The 21,236-nt window shown below is 47.1% G+C and overlaps 1 pseudogene; it reads left to right on the top strand.

Annotated features, from left to right (window-relative positions):
• Positions 1 to 201: 201 nt before the first annotated feature.
• Positions 202 to 21,236, top strand: part of LOC123995960 — a 71,709-nt pseudogene continuing 50,674 nt past the window's right edge.

Here is a 21,236-nt window from a genome sequence, read left to right as displayed (position 1 = left end):
AACAAATTAAATACTCGTTATTGACATAATAAACCAATAGAAACAGTCACTGACACAGAACGGAGGAAAGTGGTACCCTAATTTCCTCGTGTACCCCCAAACCATCACATCCCGGTGCTTTACTAGCCAGCTACATTTCTTGAATCTGTCTCCCCCTCCTGTCTCCTCTCCTCGATTTATTTTCCACTCAGCTGATCGCAGTTTAAAATGGCGGCGTTGAGTAACGCCGAGTCCCCACCGCCCGTCTTCAACGGTGACACGATGGACCGAGACCCGGAGCGGGAGCGGGGACTGGAGGAGCTGGGAGCCTGCCTGGACCCCGCCTGTTCGGTGGGGATCCCGGAATGTCCGCAGGACGAGGAGGTATGGACCGGGGAGACGGGGGTGAAGCTGGGCATGGCGACACGGGGGTACCGAGTGGAGGTTGCTGGATGGGGATCTTTAGGAAACACCGGCTGTAATATGGATCGTGGGGATGCATTGCAGGGGGCGAGATGATGCACTAAAATGGAAATGATTTCCATCACTAACGTGTCCTTCGTCCTCTTTGTATTTGCCGTTATTCCTTAAGGTGCATTTTGCGTTAGACTACACCGATCCCGTTAGATTTGTGTAATAGTAGTCTGACGGCAATGTTTATTTCAGGCCTGCCTATATTTCATTTGCTTTTCGAGTTTTTTTTTTCTCTCTCTCTCTCTCTCTCTCTCTCTCTCTCTCTCTCTCTCTCTCTCTCTCTCTCTCTCTCTCTCTCTCTCTGTCTCTCTCTCTCTCTCTCTCTCTCTCTCTCTCTCTCTCTCTCTCTCTCTCTCTCTCTCTCTCTCTCTCTCTCTCTCTCTCTCTCTCTCTCTCTCTCTCTCTCTCTCTCTCTCTCTCTCTCTCTCTCTCTCTCTCTCTGCGGCGGCTGCATCCAGCTCTCTGTTCGCTACCTGGCACCGTTTGACTTCAACGATCTACCGCGTACGACTTGATAATACATCGTTTTATATCGCTATAGCAAACGGACAAACTTTTATTGATATTTATGAACAATTCATCAGGGATTTTCATCAATACGATGCAGAGAACCCATTCGTGGGCTGTCGACGGGAGCTGATATGTCTGTGCAAAGATCGGCTTTGTTTTGGTTGATAAAATGTACATTATTTTACAATATAGATCCATAACTGAGGTTCATGCAGAATTATTAGCGCACGAATATTAATATCTATACACTAAGCTAGGCCTCTTCCATCGCCATGGCTCAAATGATATGCTCCTAGCCAACGTTACATTTATGTAAAGTTAAAACATATTTTTCAACAGCTATTTAATAAAAAATATTTTTGCTTTCAATGCAAGAAGGTCTGTATCGAAGACATGAAAGTAAAATAAAGACCATGATGCAACAGTCAAAAGGTATGTTGTGAGTGACATATCAAGCGTATCCAATTGACCATAATATAAAATAATGCCAAAATCACAATCGCGTCAAATTGTATCTATTAGTCAAATAGAAAAAGCTGTAAGTTGAATGAGCCAAACCAAAATCCTCAATCAATTCCCTGTCAGCTTAACTTTGGGACCTTGACTAACCTGCTGTTGATACTAGTGGTTTCTCTGGTTACAGTAGAACTCATAAACCAATTCACCTGGGATCCAGGTAATTACATCAATTAGTAGGCCAAATTAGTCAGATTTAAAAATTTAAAAAAAGGTATATTCAGACTTTCTCCTTCCCAAAAGTGCTTGACCGATGTTATTGTACGCCTTCTTAATAAATACAATATCTTTATTGTCTGTTGAAATTTTGTCCAAATAGGGATATCTGCAAATCTTCAGGATATCTTTCCAGCTTAGTGAATAATATTGGCCCCCATTCAGTAGTTAACAGAATCCACATAAAATCAAATAGAATTTCAAATAGAATGCCCGTAGAATCAAACAGAATTTCAAATAGAATGCGCGTAGAATCAAACAAAATTTCAAATAGAATGCACGTAGAATCAAACAGAATTCAAATAGAATGCACGTAGAATCAAACAGAATTCAAATAGAATGCGCGTAGAATCAAACAGAATCAAATAAACGTAGAATCAAACAGAATTCAAATAGAATGCGCGTAGAATCAAACAGAATTCAAATAGAAATAGAATCAAACAGAATTCAAATAGAATGCGTAGAATCAAACAGAATTCAAATAGAATGCGCGTAGAATCAAACAGAATTCAAATAGAATGCGCGTAGAATGAATGCGCGTAGAATCAAACAGAATTCGTAGAATCAAACAGAATTCAAATAGAATCAAACAGAATTCAAATAGAACAGTTAGACAGGCTCCAGAACTTTGGCTACTAGTAAGTATTTTTGAAACCTCCAGCTTTGGGCAGGATGTGACAATGTGTAGTTCATACATGCATAATCTATGCGCAAGAATTACTGTCTTACCTCAATTAGCCACGGAATCCCGAGTTTGAAAGCAACAGTATTTCTGGAAGCTGTGCTGCTCCATTCCACCTCCTCCCCCCCTCCCACATGGGCTAGCCCCCTAGCAATTTGATTTCTATGTCATGCAGGTGAAAGAGGACCCAAAAGCGACTTAACAGAAACAGAGTTTATTTAAGTCCAAACAGGGAATAACAGAAATCCTCTAGTCTGTAGAGGGGAATAACTGGAGAAGCGGCCACAGACTGCAGGTCGCACGGTAGGCGCAGGCCGTAGTTGACAGAGACACCTGCTCACACGCAGCATCTGATGAAGGCAAAAAACACGACAGGACAGGGCGAAACGCAATCACAGCATGGTGAATACTAAACAAGGAACCGACGGGACAGGAACGGAACACAAAGGAATGGGACTCTAATCAGGGAAAGGATCGGGAACAGGTGTGGGAAGACTAAATGATGATTAGGGGAATAGGAACAGCTGGGAGCAGGAACGGAACGATAGAGAGAAGAGAGAGCGAGAGAGTGAGAGAGGGAGGGGGAGAGAGAGGGATAGAAAGAGGGAAAGAACCTAATAAGACCAGCAGAGGGAAACGAATAGAATGGGGAGCACAGGGACGAGACATGATAATAAATGACAAACATGACAGTACCCCCACTCACCGAGCGCCTCCTGGCGCACTCGAGGAGGAATACTGCGGCAACGGAGGAAATCATCGATGAGTGAACGGTCCAGCACGTCCCGAGACGGAACCCAACTCCTCTCCTCAGGACCGTAACCCTCCCAATCCACTAAGTATTGGTGACCCCGTCCCCGAGAACGCATGTCCATGATCTTATGTACCTTGTAAATAGGTGCGCTCTCGACAAGGACGGGAGGGGGGGGAGGGAAGACGAACGGGGGTGCGAAGAAAGGGCTTAACACAGGAGACATGGAAGACAGGATGGACGCGACGAAGATGTCGCGGAAGAAGCAGTCGCACAGCGACAGGATTGACGACCTGGGAGACACGGAACGGACCAATGAACCGCGGAGTCAACTTACGAGAAGCTGTCGTAAGAGGAAGGTTGCCAGTGGAAAGCCACACTCTCTGGCCGCAACAATACCTTGGACTCTTAATCCTGCGTTTATTGGCGGCTCTCACCGTCTGTGCCCTGTAACGGCAAAGTGCAGACCTCACCCTCCTCCAGGTGCGCTCACAACGTTGGACAAATTTGAGCGGAGGGAACGCTGGACTCGGCAAGCTGGGATGAGAACAGAGGAGGCTGGTAACCCAGACTACTCTGAAACGGAGATAACCCGGTAGCAGACGAAGGAAGCGAATTGTGAGCGTATTCTGCCCAGGGAGCTGTTCTGCCCAAGACGCAGGGTTTCTGAAAGAAAGGCTGCGTAGTATGCGACCAATCGTCTGATTGGCCCTCTCTGCTTGACCGTTAGACTGGGGATGAAACCCGGAAGAGAGACTGACGGACGCACCAATCAAACGACAGAACTCCCTCCAAAACTGTGACGTGAATTGCGGGCCTCTGTCTGAAACGGCGTCTAACGGAAGGCCATGAATTCTGAATACATTCTCAATAATGATTTGTGCCGTCTCCTTAGCGGAAGGAAGTTTAGCGAGGGGAATGAAATGTGCCGCCTTAGAGAACCTATCGACAACCGTAAGAATCACAGTCTTCCCCGCAGACAAAGGCAGACCGGTAATGAAGTCTAAGGCGATGTGAGACCATGGTCGAGAAGGAATGGGGAGCGGTCTGAGACGACCGGCAGGAGGAGAGTTACCCGACTTAGTCTGCGCGCAGTCCGAACAAGCAGCCACGAAACGGCGCGTGTCACGCTCCTGAGTCGGCCACCAAAAGCGCTGGCGAATAGACGCAAGAGTGCCTCGAACACCGGGATGACCAGCTAACTTGGCAGAGTGAGCCCACTGAAGAACAGCCAGACGAGTGGAAACAGGAACGAAAAGGAGGTTACTAGGACAAGCGCGCTTGCGACGCAGTGTGCGTGAGTGCTTGCTTAACCTGTCCTTCAATTCCCCAGACTGTTAACCCGACAACACGCCCATAAGGAAGAATCCCCTCGGGATCAGTAGAAGCCACAGAAGAACTAAACAGACGGGATAAGGCATCAGGCTTGGTGTTCTTGCTACCCGGACGGTAAGAAATCACAAACTCGAAACGAGCGAAAAACAACGCCCAACGAGCTTGACGGGCATTAAGTCGTTTGGCAGAACGGATGTACTCAAGGTTCTTATGGTCTGTCCAAACGACAAAAGGAACGGTCGCCCCCTCCAACCACTGTCGCCATTCGCCTAGGGCTAAGCGGATGGCGAGCAGTTCACGGTTACCCACATCATAGTTGCGCTCAGATGGCGACAGGCGATGAGAAAAATAAGCGCAAGGATGAACCTTATCGTCAGACTGGAAGCGCTGGGATAGAATGGCTCCCACGCCTACCTCTGAAGCGTCAACCTCGACAATGAATTGTCTAGTGACGTCAGGAGTAACGAGGATAGGAGCGGACGTAAAACGTTCTTTAAGAAGATCAAAAGCTCCCTGGGCGGAACCGGACCACTTAAAACACGTCTTGACAGAAGTAAGAGCTGTGAGAGGGGCAGCAACTTGACCGAAATTACGAATGAAACGCCGATAGAAATTAGCGAAACTAAAAAGCGCTGCAACTCGACACGTGACCTTGGAACGGGCCAATCACTGACAGCTTGGACCTTAGCGGAATCCATCTGAATGCCTTCAGCGGAAATAACGGAACCGAGAAAAGTAACGGAGGAGACATGAAAAGAGCACTTCTCAGCCTTTACGTAGAGACAATTCTCTAAAAGGCGCTGTAGAACACGTCGAACGTGCTGAACATGAATCTCGAGTGACGGAGAAAAAATCAGGATATCGTCAAGATAGACAAAAACAAAGATGTTCAGCATGTCTCTCAGAACATCATTAACTAATGCCTGAAAAACAGCTGGCGCATTGGCGATGACCGAACGGCAGAACCCGGTACTCAAAATGCCCTAACGGAGTGTTAAACGCCGTTTTCCACTCGTCCCCTCTCTGATGCGCACGAGATGGTAAGCGTTACGAAGGTCCAACTTAGTAAAGCACCTGGCTCCTGCAGAATCTCGAAGGCTGATGACATAAGGGGAAGCGGATAACGATTCTTAACCGTTATGTCATTCAGCCTCGATAATCCACGCAGGGGCGCAGAGTACCGTCCTTCTTCTTAACAAAAAGAACCCCGCCCCGGCCGGAGAAGAAGAAGGCACTATGGTACCGGCGTCAAGAGACACAGACAAATAATCCTCGAGAGCCTTACGTTCGGGAGCCGACAGAGAGTATAGTCTACCTCGAGGAGGAGTGGTCCCCGGAAGGAGATCAATACTACAATCATACGACCGGTGAGGAGGAAGGGAGTTGGCTCGGGACCGACTGAAGACCGTGCGCAGATCATGATATTCCTCCGGCACTCCTGTCAAATCGCCAGGTTCCTCCTGAGAAGTAGGGACAGAAGAAACGGGAGGGATGGCAGACATTAAACACTTCACATGACAAGAAACGTTCCAGGATAGGATAGAATTACTAGACCAATTAATAGAAGGATTATGACATACTAGCCAGGGATGACCCAAAACAACAGGTGTAAACGGTGAACGGAAAATCAAAAAAGAAATAGTCTCACTGTGGTTACCAGATACTGTGAGAGTTAAAGGTAGTGTCTCAAATTTGATACTGGGAAGATGACTACCATCTAAGGCAAACATGGGCGTAGGCCTGTCTAACGGTCTGAAAGGAATGTTATGTTTCCGAACCCATGCTTCGTCCATGAAACAACCCTCAGCCCCAGAGTCAATCAAGGCACTGCATGTAGCACCCGAACCGGTCCAGCGTAGATGGACCGACATAGTAGTACAAGATCTAGATGAAGGGACCTGAGTAGTAGCGCTCACCAGTAGCCCTCCGCTTACTGATGGGCTCTGGCCTCTTACTGGACATGAATTAACAAAATGTCCAGCAACTCCGCAATAGAGGCACAGGCGGTTGGTGATCCTCCGTTCCCTCTCCTTAGTCGAGATGCGAATCCCTCCCAGCTGCATGGGCTCAGTCTCAAAGCCAGAGGAGGGAGATGGTTGCGATGCGGAGCAGGAAACACCGTTGATGCGAGCTCTCTTCCACGAGCCCGGTGACGAAGATCTACCCGTCGTTCTATGCGGATGGCGAGAGCAATCAAAGAGTCCACATCTGATGGAACCTCCCGGGAGAGAATCTCATCCTTAACCACTGCGTGAGTCCCTCCAGAAAACGAGCGAGCAGCGCCGGCTCGTTCCACTCACTAGAGGCAGCAAGAGTGCGAAACTCAATAGAATAATCCGTTATGGACCGTTCACCTTGGCATGGAAGCCAGGGCCCTAGAAGCCTCCCTACCAAAAACTGAACGGTCAAAACCTGAATCATCTCCTCTTTAAAGTTCTGGAACTTGTTAGAGCAATCAGCCCTTGCCTCCCAGATAGCTGTGCCCCATTCTCGAGCCCGGCCAGTAAGGAGTGAAATGACGAAGCAACCCGAGCTCTCTCTCTAGAGTATGTGTTGGGTTGGAGAGAGAACACAATCTCACACTGCGTGAGAAAGGAGCGGCACTCAGTAGGCTGCCCGGAGTAGCAAGGTGGGTTATTAACCCTAGGTTCTGGAGGCTCGGCAGGCCAGGAAGTAACAGGTGGCACGAGACGTAGACTCTGGAACTGTCCAGAGAGGTCGGAAACCTGAGCGGCCAGGTTCTCCACGGCATGGCGAGCAGCAGACAATTCCTGCTCGTGTCTGCCGAGCATGGCTCCTTGGATCTCGATGGCAGTGTAACGAGCGTCTGAAGTCGCTGGGTCCATTCCTTGGTCGGTTCCTTCTGTCATGCAGGTGAAAGAGGACCCAAAAGCGACTTAACAGAAACAGAGTTTATTTAAGTCCAAACAGGGAATAACAGAAATCCTCTAGTCTGTAGAGGGGAATAACTGGAGAAGCGGCCACAGACTGCAGGTCGCTTCGGGTAGGCGCAGGCCGTAGTTGACAGAGACACCTGCTCACACGCAGCATCTGATGAAGGCAAAAACACGACAGGACAGGGCGAAACGCAATCACAGCATGGTGAATACTAAACAAGGAACCGACGGGACAGGAACGGAACACAAAGGAATAAATAGGGACTCTAATCAGGGGAAAGGATCGGGAACAGGTGTGGGAAGACTAAATGATGATTAGGGGAATAGGAACAGCTGGGAGCAGGAACGGAACGATAGAGAGAAGAGAGAGCGAGAGTGTGAGAGAGGGAGGGGGAGAGAGAGGGATAGAAAGAGGGAAAGAACCTAATAAGACCAGCAGAGGGAAACGAATAGAATGGGGAGCACAGGGACGAGACATGATAATAAATGACAAACATGACAGTACCCCCCACTCACCGAGCGCCTCCTGGCGCACTCGAGGAGGAATCCTGGCGGCAACGGAGGAAATCATCGATGAGTGAACGGTCCAGCACGTCCCGAGACGGAACCCAACTCCTCTCCTCAGGACCGTAACCCTCCCAATCCACTAAGTATTGGTGACCCCGTCCCCGAGAACGCATGTCCATGATCTTATGTACCTTGTAAATAGGTGCGCTCTCGACAAGGACGGGAGGGGGGAGGGAAGACGAACGGGGGTGCGAAGAAAGGGCTTAACACAGGAGACATGGAAGACAGGATGGACGCGACGAAGATGTCGCGGAAGAAGAGTCGCACAGCGACAGGATTGACGACCTGGGAGACACGGAACGGACCAATGAACCGCGGAGTCAACTTACGAGAAGCTGTCGTAAGAGGAAGGTTGCGAGTGGAAAGCCACACTCTCTGGCCGCAACAATACCTTGGACTCTTAATCCTGCGTTTATGGCGGATCACCGTCTGTGCCCTGTAACGGCAAAGTGCAGACCTCACCCTCCTCCAGGTGCGCTCACAACGTTGGACAAACGCTTGAGCGGAGGGAACGCTGGACTCGGCAAGCTGGGATGAGAACAGAGGAGGCTGGTAACCCAGACTACTCTGAAACGGAGATAACCCGGTAGCAGACGAAGGAAGCGAATTGTGAGCGTATTCTGCCCAGGGAGCTGTTCTGCCCAAGACGCAGGGTTTCTGAAAGAAAGGCTGCGTAGTATGCGACCAATCGTCTGATTGGCCCTCTCTGCTTGACCGTTAGACTGGGGATGAAACCCGGAAGAGAGACTGACGGACGCACCAATCAAACGACAGAACTCCCTCCAAAACTGTGACGTGAATTGCGGGCCTCTGTCTGAAACGGCGTCTAACGGAAGGCCATGAATTCTGAATACATTCTCAATAATGATTTGTGCCGTCTCCTTAGCGGAACTTCAGAAGTTTAGCGAGGGAATGAAATGTGCCGCCTTAGAGAACCTATCGACAACCGTAAGAATCACAGTCTTCCCCGCAGACAAAGGCAGACCGGTAATGAAGTCTAAGGCGATGTGAGACCATGGTCGAGAAGGAATGGGGAGCGGTCTGAGACGACCGGCAGGAGGAGAGTTACCCGACTTAGTCTGCGCGCAGTCCGAACAAGCAGCCACGAAACGGCGCGTGTCACGCTCCTGAGTCGGCCACCAAAAGCGCTGGCGATAGACGCAAGAGTGCCTCGAACACCGGGATGACCAGCTAACTTGGCAGAGTGAGCCCACTGAAGAACAGCCAGACGAGTGGAAACAGGAACGAAAAGGAGGTTACTAGGACATAGACGCAGTGTGCGTGAGTGCTTGCTTAACCTGTCCTTCAATTCCCCAGACTGTTAACCCGACAACACGCCCATAAGGAAGAATCCCTCGGGATCAGTAGAAGCCACAGAAGAACTAAACAGACGGGATAAGGCATCAGGCTTGGTGTTCTTGCTACCCGGACGGTAAGAAATCACAAACTCGAAACGAGCGAAAAACAACGCCCAACGAGCTTGACGGGCATTAAGTCGTTTGGCAGAACGGATGTACTCAAGGTTCTTATGGTCTGTCCAAACGACAAAAGGAACGGTCGCCCCTCCAACCACTGTCGCCATTCGCCTAGGGCTAAGCGGATGGCGAGCAGTTCACGGTTACCCACATCATAGTTGCGCTCAGATGGCGACAGGCGATGAGAAAAATAAGCGCAAGGATGAACCTTATCGTCAGACTGGAAGCGCTGGGATAGAATGGCTCCCACGCCTACCTCTGAAGCGTCAACCTCGACAATGAATTGTCTAGTGACGTCAGGAGTAACGAGGATAGGAGCGGACGTAAAACGTTCTTTAAGAAGATCAAAAGCTCCCTGGGCGGAACCGGACCACTTAAAACACGTCTTGACAGAAGTAAGAGCTGTGAGAGGGGCAGCAACTTGACCGAAATTACGAATGAAACGCCGATAGAAATTAGCGAAACCTAAAAAGCGCTGCAACTCGACACGTGACCTTGGAACGGGCCAATCACTGACAGCTTGGACCTTAGGGAATCCATCTGAATGCCTTCAGCGGAAATAACGGAACCGAGAAAAGTAACGGAGGAGACATGAAAAGAGCACTTCTCAGCCTTTACGTAGAGACAATTCTCTAAAAGGCGCTGTAGAACACGTCGAACGTGCTGAACATGAATCTCGAGTGACGGAGAAAAAATCAGGATATCGTCAAGATAGACAAAAACAAAGATGTTCAGCATGTCTCTCAGAACATCATTAACTAATGCCTGAAAAACAGCTGGCGCATTGGCGAGACCGAACGGCAGAACCCGGTACTCAAAATGCCCTAACGGAGTGTTAAACGCCGTTTTCCACTGTCCCCCCTCTCTGATGCGCACGAGATGGTAAGCGTTACGAAGGTCCAACTTAGTAAAGCACCTGGCTCCCTGCAGAATCTCGAAGGCTGATGACATAAGGGGAAGCGGATAACGATTCTTAACCGTTATGTCATTCAGCCCTCGATATCCACGCAGGGGCGCAGAGTACCGTCCTTCTTCTTAACAAAAAGAACCCCGCCCGGCCGGAGAAGAAGAAGGCACTATGGTACCGGCGTCAAGAGACACAGACAAATAATCCTCGAGAGCCTTACGTTCGGGAGCCGACAGAGAGTATAGTCTACCTCGAGGAGGAGTGGTCCCCGGAAGGAGATCAATACTACAATCATACGACCGGTGAGGAGGAAGGGAGTTGGCTCGGGACCGACTGAAGACCGTGCGCAGATCATGATATTCCTCCGGCACTCCTGTCAAATCGCCAGGTTCCTCCTGAGAAGTAGGGACAGAAGAAACGGGAGGGATGGCAGACATTAAACACTTCACATGACAAGAAACGTTCCAGGATAGGATAGAATTACTAGACCAATTAATAGAAGGATTATGACATACTAGCCAGGGATGACCCAAAACAACAGGTAAACGGTGAACGGAAAATCAAAAAAGAAATAGTCTCACTGTGGTTACCAGATACTGTGAGAGTTAAAGGTAGTGTCTCAAATTTGATACTGGGAAGATGACTACCATCTAAGGCAAACATGGGCGTAGGCCTGTCTAACGGTCTGAAAGGAATGTTATGTTTCCGAACCCATGCTTCGTCCATGAAACAACCCTCAGCCCCAGAGTCAATCAAGGCACTGCATGTAGCACCCGAACCGGTCCAGCGTAGATGGACCGACATAGTAGTACAAGATCTAGATGAAGGGACCTGAGTAGTAGCGCTCACCAGTAGCCCTCCGCTTACTGATGGGCTCTGGCCTCTTACTGGACATGAATTAACAAAATGTCCAGCAACTCCGCAATAGAGGCACAGGCGGTTGGTGATCCTCCGTTCCCTCTCCTTAGTCGAGATGCGAATCCCTCCCAGCTGCATGGGCTCAGTCTCAAAGCCAGAGGAGGGAGATGGTTATGCGGAGCAGGGAAACACCGTTGATGCGAGCTCTCTTCCACGAGCCCGGTGACGAAGATCTACCCGTCGTTCTATGCGGATGGCGAGAGCAATCAAAGAGTCCACATCTGATGGAACCTCCCGGGAGAGAATCTCATCCTTAACCACTGCGTGGAGTCCCTCCAGAAAACGAGCGAGCAGCGCCGGCTGTTCCACTCACTAGAGGCAGCAAGAGTGCGAAACTCAATAGAATAATCCGTTATGGACCGTTCACCTTGGCATAAGGAAGCCAGGGCCCTAGAAGCCTCCCTACCAAAAACTGAACGGTCAAAAACCTGAATCATCTCCTCTTTAAAGTTCTGGAACTTGTTAGAGCAATCAGCCCTTGCCTCCCAGATAGCTGTGCCCCATTCTCGAGCCCGGCCAGTAAGGAGTGAAATGACGTAAGCAACCCGAGCTCTCTCTCTAGAGTATGTGTTGGGTTGGAGAGAGAACACAATCTCACACTGCGTGAGAAAGGAGCGGCACTCAGTAGGCTGCCCGGAGTAGCAAGGTGGGTTATTAACCCTAGGTTCTGGAGGCTCGGCAGGCCAGGAAGTAACAGGTGGCACGAGACGTAGACTCTGGAACTGTCCAGAGAGGTCGGAAACCTGAGCGGCCAGGTTCTCCACGGCATGGCGAGCAGCAGACAATTCCTGCTCGTGTCTGCCGAGCATGGCTCCTGGATCTCGACGGCAGTGTAACGAGCGTCTGAAGTCGCTGGGTCCATTCCTTGGTCGGTTCCTTCTGTCATGCAGGTGAAAGAGGACCCAAAAGCGACTTAACAGAAACAGAGTTTATTTAAGTCCAAACAGGGAATAACAGAAATCCTCTAGTCTGTAGAGGGAATAACTGGAGAAGCGGCCACAGACTGCAGGTCGTCGGGTAGGCGCAGGCCGTAGTTGACAGAGACACCTGCTCACACGCAGCATCTGATGAAGGCAAAAAACACGACAGGACAGGGCGAAACGCAATCACAGCATGGTGAATACTAAACAAGGAACCGACGGGACAGGAACGGAACACAAAGGAATAAATAGGGACTCTAATCAGGGGAAAGGATCGGGAACAGGTGTGGGAAGACTAAATGATGATTAGGGGAATAGGAACAGCTGGGAGCAGGAACGGAACGATAGAGAGAAGAGAGAGCGAGAGAGTGAGAGAGGGAGGGGGAGAGAGAGGGATAGAAAGAGGGAAAGAACCTAATAAGACCAGCAGAGGGAAACGAATAGAATGGGGAGCACAGGGACGAGACATGATAATAAATGACAAACATGACATTCTAGCCAATGAGCTTCAGCCCCTCGCCATTTTGAGTGATAACGAATCAAGATGCAGAGTGGAGAGAGAGTAATGACATATCTGTTCCGATGTGACGTAGTACGCAATTTTATCGAGAACCACTATTGGCTAGTGAGCGTTACTTTCAGAACTACTGGCTAAAAAGTATCTCTTTTAATGGTCATAGAATCAGAGAATGTCGTTGAATTTGAATTCTATAATTAATATATAATAATAATAATAATAATAATATAATTAATTTCTATAATTATTGCCCCAAAACTGTAAAACATTGTACAGACTGAGGCCAATTAGAGTCCAGAGGTGTCACAGCCACCTGCGCCAGATATGCACATGATGTGCGCATTTGGAGTTATTTTCATGAAACAGTACTTGCCGGCCTCACGTTTCTATCCACAGTTTTTATGCAATTAGTCATACCGTATTAAAAGTGGAAGTTTCTCCCATTCTTCTCTGCAGATCCTCTCAAGCTCTGTTTGTTTTTTTTTACCTTTATTTTACTAGGCAAGTCAGTTAAGAACAAATTCTTATTTTCAATGACGGCCTAGGAACAGTGGGTTAACCGCCTGTTCAGGGTCAGAACGACAGATTTGTACCTTGTCAGCTCGGGGATTCGAACTTGCAACCTTTCGGTTACTAGTCCAACGCTCTAACCACTAGGCTACCCTGCCGTCCCGTTGCATCGCTGCACAGCTATTTTCAGGTCTCTCCAGAGATGTTTGATCGGGTTCAAGTCCGGGCTCCGGCTGGGCCACTCAAGGACATTTAGAGACTTGTCCCGAAGCCACTCCTGTATTATCTTGGCTGTGTGCTTAGGGTCGTTGTCCTGTTGGAAGGTGAACCTTCGCCCCAGTCTGAGCGTCCTGAGCACTCTGGAGCAGGTTTTCATCAAGGATCTCTGTGTACTTTGCTCCGTTCATCTTTCTCTCGATCCTGACTAGTCTCCCAGGCCATGCTGCTGAAAAACATCCCCACAGCATGATGCTGCCACCACCATGCTTCACCGTAGGGATGGTGCCAGATTTCCTCCAGACGTGACACTTGGCATTCAGGTCAAAGAGTTAAATCTTGGTTTCATCAGACCAGAGAATCTTGTTTCTCACGGTCTGAGAGTCCTTCAAGTGCCTGTTTGGCAAACTCCAAGCCGGCTGTCATGTTCCCTTAACTGAGGAGTGGCTTCCGTCTGGCCACTCAACCATAAAGGCCTGATTGGTGGAGTGCTGCAGAGATAGTTGTCCTTCTGGAAACTTCTCCCATCTCCACACAGGAACTCTGGAGCTCTGTCAGAGTGACCATCGGGTTCTTGGTCACCTCCCAGACCAAGGCCCTTCTACCCTGATTTCTCAGTTTGGCAGGGTTGCCAGCTCTATGAAGAGTCTTGGTGGTTCCAAACTTCTTCCATTTTAAGAATGATGGGAGGACCCTTGGGGACCTTCAATGCTGCTGACATTTTTTGCTACCCTTCCCCAGACCTGTGCTTCAACACAATCCTGTCTCGGAGGTTTACAGACAATTCCATCGACCTCATGGCTTGTTTTTTGCTCTGACATGCCCTGGCAACTGTGGGACCTTTTTTTATAGACAGATATGTGCCTTTCCAAATCATGTCCAATCAATTGAATTTACCACAGCTGGACTCCAAGTTGTCGAAACATCTCAAGGATGGTCAATGGAAACAGGAGGAACCTGAGCTCATTTTCGAGCCTCATAGCAAAGGCTAATTTCTGTTTTGTTTTTAATACATTTCTAAAAACTTGTTTTGGCTTTGTCATTATGGGGTATTGTGATGTCATTATGGGGTGTTGTGATGTCATTATGGGGTGTTGTGATGTCATTATGGGGAGTTGTGATGTCATTATGGGGTATTGTGATGTCATTATGGGGAGTTGTGATGTCATTATGGGGTATTGTGATGTCATTATGGGGTATTGTGATGTCATTATGGGGTGTTGTGATGTCATTATGGGGTGTTGTGATGTCATTATGGGGAGTTGTGATGTCATGATGGGGAGTTGTGATGTCATGATGGGGTGTTGTGATGTCATTATGGGGTGTTGTGATGTCATTATGGGGTACTGTGATGTCATTATGGGGTATTGTGTGTAGATTGCGGAGTATTTAAAAAAAAAATCCATTTTAGAATAAGGCTGTAATGTAACAAAATGTGGAAAAAGTCAAGGTGTCAGTACTTTCCGAAGTCACTTTACATATATTTATAAATGAATTTGTGCTCATAAAGAATGTGTACCGTACTCAAACCACTTTGATCAGAGTATCAAACTCTTATGAAGCTTACGATCATTTCAATGAGACCCCTAAAATACTAGAAAGGATTTGTTTGGGCTTTTCAAGACAGCCCTAATATCAAATCATGTTCTGAGTATCTGAGGGCAACTGGGGGGGGGGGTTATTTTAGGTTATTTTAGGATCCGTGGCCCCTGGTAGAGACACTGGTTTATCAAGCATTTTCTCACATAGAACACGTTCTTTCTAACTGAAGAGGAATTGGTTTGTTATAGTGGGATACTGTCTATACATAGACTAGTGTTATGGTGGGATACTGTCTATACATAGACTAGTGTTATAGTGGGATACTGTCTATACATAGACTAGTGTTATAGTGGGATACTGTCTATACATAGACTAGTGTTATGGTGGGATACTGTCTATACATAGACTAGTGTTATAGTGGGATACTGTCTATACATAGACTAGTGTTATGGTGGGATACTGTCTATACATAGACTAGTGTTATAGTGGGATACTGTCTATACATAGACTAGTGTTATGGTGGGATACTGTCTATACATAGACTAGTGTTATAGTGGGATACTGTCTATACATAGACTAGTGTTATGGTGGGATACTGTCTATACATAGACTAGTGTTATAGTGGGATACTGTCTATACATAGACTAGTGTTATGGTGGGATACTGTCTATACATAGACTAGTGTTATAGTGGGATACTGTCTATACATAGACTAGTGTTATGGTGGGATACTGTCTATACATAGACTAGTGTTATGGTGGGATACTGTCTATACATAGACTAGTGTTATGGTGGGATACTGTCTATACATAGACTAGTGTTATAGTGGGATACTGTCTATACATAGACTAGTGTTATGGTGGGATACTGTCTATACATAGACTAGTGTTATGGTGGGATACTGTCTATACATAGACTAGTGTTATAGTGGGATACTGTCTATACATAGACTAGACTAGTGTTATAGACTAGTGGGATACTGTCTACATACATAGACTAGTGTTATGGTGGGATACTGTCTATACATAGACTAGTGTTATGGTGGGATACTGTCTATACATAGACTAGTGTTATGGTGGGATACTGTCTATACATAGACTAGTGTTATGGTGGGATACTGTCTATACATAGACTAGTGTTATGGTGGGATACTGTCTATACATAGACTAGTGTTATGGTGGGATACTGTCTATACATAGACTAGTGTTATGGTGGGATACTGTCTATACATAGACTAGTGTCTATACATAGACTAGTGTTATGGTGGGATACTGTCTATACATAGACTAGTGTTATGGTGGGATACTGTCTATACATAGACTAGTGTTAGTGGGATACTGTCTATACATAGACTAGTGTTATGGTGGGATACTGTCTATACATAGACTAGTGTTATGGTGGGATACTGTCTATACATAGACTAGTGTTATAGTGGGATACTGTCTATACATAGACTAGTGTTATGGTGGGATACTGTCTATACATAGACTAGTGTTATGGTGGGATACTGTCTATACATAGACTAGTGTTATAGTGGGATACTGTCTATACATAGACTAGTGTTATGGTGGGATACTGTCTATACATAGACTAGTAGACTAGTGTTATGGTGGGATACTGTGGGATACTGTATACATAGACTAGTGTTATGGTGGGATACTGTCTATACATAGACTAGTGTTATGGTGGGATACTGTCTATACATAGACTAGTGTTATGGTGGGATACTGTCTATACATACTAGTGTTATGGTGGGATACTGTCTATACATAGACTAGTGTTATGGTGGGATACTGTCTATACATAGACTAGTGTTATGGTGGGATACTGTCTATACATAGACTAGTGTTATGGTGGGATACTGTCTATACATAGACTAGTGTTATGGTGGGATACTGTCTATACATAGACTAGTGTTATGGTGGGATACTGTCTATACATAGACTAGTGTTATGGTGGGATACTGTCTATATAGACTAGTGTTATGGGATACTGTCTATACATAGACTAGTGTTATGGTGGGATACTGTCTATACATAGACTAGTGTTATGGTGGGATACTGTCTAGTGTTATGGTGGGATATACATAGACTAGTGTTATGGTGGGATACTGTCTATACATAGACTAGTGTTATGGTGGGATACTGTTATAGTGTTATGGTGGGATACTGTCTATACATAGACTAGTGTTATGGTTATGGTGGGATACTGTCTGTTACTAGTGTTATGGTGGGATACTGTCTATACATAGACTAGTGTTATGGTGGGATACTGTCTATACATAGACTAGTGGTGGGATACTGTCTATACATAGACTAGTGTTATGGTGGGATACTGTCTATACATAGACTAGTGTTATATGGTTATGGTGGGATACTGTCTATACATAGACTAGTGTTATGGTGGGATACTGTCTATACATAGACTAGTGTTATGGTGGGATACTGTCTATACATAGACTAGTGTTATGGTGGGATACTGTCTATACATAGACTAGTGTTATGGTGGGATACTGTCTATACATAGACTAGTGTTATGGTGGGATACTGTCTATACATAGACTAGTGTTATGGTGGGATACTGTCTATACATAGACTAGTGTTATGGTGGGATACTGTCTATACATAGACTAGTGTTATGGTGGGATACTGTCTATAGACTAGTGTTATGGTGGGATACTGTCTATACACTAGTGTTATGGTGGGATACTGTCTATACATAGACTAGTGTTATGGTGGGATACTGTCTATACATAGACTATACATAGAGTGTTATGGTGGGATACTGTCTATACATAGACTAGTGTTATGTTAGTGGGATACTGTCTATACATAGACTAGTGTTATGGTTATGGTGGGATACTGTCTATACATAGACTAGTGTTATGGTGGGATACTGTCTATACATAGACTAGTGTTATGGTGGGATACTGTCTATACATAGACTAGTGTTATGGTTATGGTGGGATACTGTCTATACATAGACTAGTGTTATGGTGGGATACTGTCTATACATAGACTAGTGTTATGGTGGGATACTGTCTATACATAGACTAGTGTTATGGTTATAGTGGGATACTGTCTATACATAGACTAGTGTTATGGTGGGATACTGTCTATACATAGACTAGTGTTATGGTGGGATACTGTCTATACATAGACTAGTGTTTATAGACTAGTGTGGGATACTGTCTATACATAGACTAGTGTTATGGTGGGATACTGTCTATACATAGACTAGTGTTATGGTGGGATACTGTCTATACATAGACTATGGTGGGATACTGTCTATACATATGGTTATGGTGGGATACTGTCTATACATAGACTAGTGTTATATGGAGACCAACCAGTAGCTTAGTCTTCCACTACTAAGAGACAGACCAACCAGTAGCTTAGCCTTCCACTACTAGTGTCCAATGGCTGCTTCCAAAACGCCACCCTAGTCCCTTTGTTCAGCCTAGTGCTCTACTTTAGACCACGACCGATAGGGACCCATAGTGCACTGGTCTAAAGTAGTGCACTATATAGGGAATAGGGTTCTGGTCTAAAGTAGTGCACTATATAGGGAATAGGGCCCTGGTCTAAAGTAGTGCACTATATAGGGAATAGGGCTCTGGTCTAAAGTAGTGCACTATATAGGGAATAGGGTTCTGGTCTAAAGTAGTGCACTATATAGGGAATAGGGCTCTGGTCTAAAGTAATGTACTATATAGGGAATAGGGCTCTGGTCTATAGTAGTGTACTATATAGGGAATAGGGCTCTGGTCTAAAGTAATGTACTATATAGGGAATAGGGCTCTGGTCTATAGTAGTACCACTACATAGGGAATAGGGCTCTGGTCTAAAGTAGTGCACTATATAGGGAATAGGGCTCTGGTCTAAAGTAGTGCACTATATAGGGAATAGGGTTCTGGTCTAAAGTAGTGCACTATATAGGGAATAGGGCTCTGGTCTAAAGTAATGTACTATATAGGGAATAGGGCTCTGGTCTATAGTAGTGCACTATATAGGGAATAGGGCTCTGGTCTATAGTAGTGTACTATATAGGGAATAGGGCTCTGGTCTAAAGTAGTGTACTATATAGGGAATAGGGCTCTGGTCTAAAGTAATGTACTATATAGGGAATAGGGCTCTGGTCTAAAGTAATGTACTATATAGGGAATAAGGCTCTGGTCTATAGTAGTACCACTACATAGGGAATAGGGCTCTGGTCTATAGTAGTACCACTATATAGGGAATAGGGCTCTGGTCTATAGTAGTACCACTATATAGGGAATAGGGCACTGGTCTATAGTAGTACCACTATATAGGGAATGGGGCTCTGGTCTATAGTAGTACCACTATATAGGGAATAGGGCTCTGGTCTATAGTAGTACCACTATATAGGGAATAGGGCACTGGTCTAAAGTAGTGTACTATATAGGGAATAGGGCTCCATTTGGAACAGAGACATGCTATGCCTCTGCAATGTCTATAGTCACCATCTCAGTCAATGTAATTATATAACGTTCTGATGTGACGTTCATGTGTGTGTGTGTGTGTGTGTGTGTGTGTGTGTGTGTGTGTGTGTGTGTGTGTGTGTGTGTGTGTGTGTGTGTGTGTGTGTGTGTGTGTGTGTGTCCTCTTAGATCTGGAATATCAAACAGATGATCAAGCTGACACAGGAGCACTTAGAGGCACTACTGGACAAGTTTGGAGGAGAATGTAACCCCCCGTCCATATACCTGGAGGTGAGTTACCCTGTGAGGAGGAGGAGGATGTACCCCTCTGTCCATATACCTGGAGGTGAGTTACCCTGTGAGGAGGAGGAGGATGTACCCCTCTGTCCATATACCTGGAGGTGAGTTACCCTGTGAGGAGGAGGAGGATGTACCCCTCTGTCCATATACCTGGAGGTGAGTTACCCTGTGAGGAGGAGGAGGAGGATGTACCCCTCTGTCCATATACCTGGAGGTGAGTTACCCTGTGAGGAGGAGGAGGATGTACCCCTCTGTCCATATACCTGGAGGTGAGTTACCCTGTGAGGAGGAGGAGGATGTACCCCTCTGTCCATATACCTGGAGGTGAGTTACCCTGTGAGGAGGAGGATGTACCCCTCTGTCCATATACCTGGAGGTGAGTTACCCTGTGAGGAGGAGGAGGATGTACCCCTCTGTCCATATACCTGGAGGTGAGGAGGAGGAGTTACCCCTCTGTCCCCTGTGTTAGGAGGAGGAGGATGTACCCCTCTGTCCATATACCTGGAGGTGAGTTACCCTGTGAGGGAGGAGGAGGATGTACCCCTCTGTCCATATACCTGGAGGTGAGTTACCCTGTGAGGAGGAGGAGGATGTACCCCTCTGTCCATATACCTGGAGGTGAGTTACCCTGTGAGGAGGAGGAGGATGTACCCCTCTGTCCATATACCTGGAGGTGAGTTACCCTGTGAGGAGGAGGAGGATGTACCCCTCTGTCCATATACCTGGAGGTGAGTTACCCTGTGAGGAGGAGGAGGATGTACCCCTCTGTCCATATACCTGGAGGTGAGTTACCCTGTGAGGAGGAGGAGGATGTACCCCTCTGTCCATATACCTGGAGGTGAGTTACCCTGTGAGGAGGAGGAGGATGTACCCCTCTGTCCATATACCTGGAGGTGAGTTACCCTGTGAGGAGGAGGAGGATGTACCCCTCTGTCCATATACCTGGAGGTGAGTTACCCTGTGAGGAGGAGGAGGATGTACCCCTCTGTCCATATACCTGGAGGTGAGTTACCCCTCTGTCCTACCTGGAGGTGAGTTACCCTGTGAGGAGGAGGAGGATGTACCCCTCTGTCCATATACCTGGAGGTGAGTTACCCTGTGAGGAGGAGGATGTACCCCTCTGTCCATATACCTGGAGGTGAGTTACCCTGTGAGGAGGAGGAGGATGTACCCCTCTGTCCATATACCTGGAGGTGAGTTACCCTGTGAGGAGGAGGAGGATGTACCCCTCTGTCCATATACCTGGAGGTGAGTTACCCTGTGAGGAGGGATGACCCCTCTGTCCATATACCTGGAGGTGAGTTACCCTGTGAGGAGGAGGAGGATGTACCCCTCTGTCCATATACCTGGAGGTGAGTTACCCTGTGAGGAGGATGTACCCCTCTGTCCATATACCTGGAGGTGAGTTACCCCGTGAGGAGGAGATGAGTTACCCCGTGAGGAGGAGGTGAGTTACCCCGTGAGGAGGAGGTGAGTTACCCCGTGAGGAGGAGGTGAGTTACCCCGTGAGGAGGAGGTGAGTTACCCCGTGAGGAGGAGGTGAGTTACCCCGTGAGGAGGAGG

This window comes from Oncorhynchus gorbuscha, linkage group LG14 (assembly GCF_021184085.1).
Source record: "Oncorhynchus gorbuscha isolate QuinsamMale2020 ecotype Even-year linkage group LG14, OgorEven_v1.0, whole genome shotgun sequence".
Taxonomy (NCBI): Eukaryota; Metazoa; Chordata; class Actinopteri; order Salmoniformes; family Salmonidae; genus Oncorhynchus; species Oncorhynchus gorbuscha.
This window is presented reverse-complemented; position numbering and strand designations above follow the sequence as displayed.